Genomic DNA, 2159 nt, shown 5'->3' on the forward strand with positions numbered 1-2159 from the left:
CCACCGCAGTACGAGAGAGAGAGAGAAAGAGAGAGAGAGAGAGAGAGAGAGAGAGAGAGAGAGAGAGAGAGAGAGAGAGAGATAAAAGAAATTGAATCCCTCCTCGCCACCTACCTACCCGCCCTCCCGGGTGCCCCGCGCGCGCAGCCCGCTGCAGGCCGACACGGCAGTGGGGACACCCGCCCTACCCTGTTTGTCCTGCTGGCGACATAAACGTCACCGGCACCCCGGCACGGGGCCCGGCGGCGCCCGGCGGGGAGCGGAACTAATTATATGTACCACGGCGGCGGAATGGGCGCGGCAGCGAGAGACCCACTTTGTAGTGCTCCCCTTCCCCTCCCCCGCTGCCACTCTGCTGCTGGCTGGCTGCATGTGACCCATTGTGACGCGACGCGGACACAATGCCGACCAGCGCGACGTAAAATGATGGCAGCGACACTGCGCTGCTGCTGCTGCCGCGGGGGCGACACTGTGTGTGATGGCAGGTGTTATACCGACCGTGTAGCCCGCCCCGGGCGAGGGGAGGGGAGGGGAGGTGGCAGGCACGGGTGGTGAGTAATCCAGTGAATCCAGCACCATTAGTAAAAGGAGGGGACGCGACGCGCACATTTTTCATAGACTGTGTAACTACTCTGCTCGGTAAGCAAGTGTAACGCGTAGCGTAAAGCTACGGAGGCTAGCCCCCATGCGACCATATTTTATTTGCCATATAGGCGCAACGTACAGGAGGGGGTGGTTTTAGAAACGCACACGCGACGCAGTAAAAATAAAATCTCCCTGCTGCTCCGCGAATTAATGGTTATTGTTGACATTCATCTAAAACTTGTGCACAATACGCGTTTTACACGTGAGGGAAACTCGCAGAGAGTTTATATTTTCTGCTTTAGTAAACCTGTATGGTGGCGTATCTTGATAGTATTTTCTGTTGTTGTTTTGACGTGGCTTGGAAGGTTTGTAATGAAGAAAAAAAATATACGAGAGCGTGCGGGTGGGAAGATAGAGAAAGCGAGAAAAAAAAGAAGATAAGGTGGTAGGAATAACACGCGGCGCTGCAAGGCGCTGCAAGGCGGGCCATACGTTCCCGGGAGGAACGCCAACAAGTCCCCCCGCTTGATCCCCACGTCTCGGCGGCGCGCGGCACGGGCGGGCGACTCGGGGATTTAGATTTGGGGCGTGGCGGGGCGTGGCGGGGCACGGCGGGGCGTGGCGCTCGAGTCCAACCAAGAGGAGCCGCGAGAGACAAAGGCAGGCAGAGGAGGGAAGGAGGCTGATGTGACGTTCATATATTAAAAACCCTGAGGGATAGAAGAGCGGGCATAGCACGGGGATGGGAGGGAAAGGGTGTATGGCTGAAGCAGGGACCGAGAAGAGGGGATTGGGGGGGGGGGGGAGGGCAGACATTGTCACGTGCGCGACTTCTCTGACCGGCACAGAGGACCTGGCCGGGCCTGGGCCTGCTCTGCACAGTGTACGAGCAAAGAACAAGTCGACGAGAACACCAAAACGACATTTTGACAAACTAAAGTTGCATTTGTTCTGTTACAGTTTTAAAAAGCTGTTAAGCCTTTTCGATCTCCAGTTTAATCATGCCAAACTCTAAATTCACAGAGATTAAAAATACGACTTGCAGTAACGGAATTTGTTTGACAGTGGCTGTGGCTGCTGCTGCTGCGGGGCAGTGGAACAGCTCTCGCTAACGAGATGCCGGGTCGGCCATAGGAGGCCGCAGCCAGCTTGAGGCTTGGACTCAGCACAGCGACGACATACATACTTCGTCACATAAAAGAAAAATCATTGAGACAAACATTAAAAAATAATACTCTGCCTACAGGTACGTACGGTACGACGCCATTCTAGGGTAACGTATAATGGCCAAACATAAGCTTTAAGCCTGAACTTGTCGTGCCTAATCCCTGCGTTTATAATTGGGGCGAAACAAGACTGTGTGCACGTTTGTCGTTGGCTAATTGCGCTCACTCACCGTCTCGGAAAACAAAGAAAATAACAAACATAACCTACACATGCAAAAAACCGAGCCGTTACACAAAATGTCTACAATTGTAACAAGTAAATACAAACATTTGGTGTGAACATGGCATCCATGAGATCGATCAGGTCCAGTTAGGTCGGGAAGCGTGCTAATGCTCCACCCCCCCCCC

The 2159-nt window shown here is 53.7% G+C and overlaps 1 protein-coding gene across 1 annotated transcript in view; it reads right to left on the reverse strand.

Annotated features, from left to right (window-relative positions):
• The window catches only part of LOC113210928 (uncharacterized), a 239936-nt gene that overhangs the window by 56689 nt on the left and 181088 nt on the right, over nt 1-2159 (reverse strand). The gene's annotated exons all lie outside the window — the stretch shown is intronic.

The sequence above is a fragment of the Frankliniella occidentalis genome, unplaced genomic scaffold, assembly GCF_000697945.3.
Source record: "Frankliniella occidentalis isolate FOCC.00 unplaced genomic scaffold, Focc_3.1 Scaffold53, whole genome shotgun sequence".
NCBI classification, from domain to species: Eukaryota; Metazoa; Arthropoda; class Insecta; order Thysanoptera; family Thripidae; genus Frankliniella; species Frankliniella occidentalis.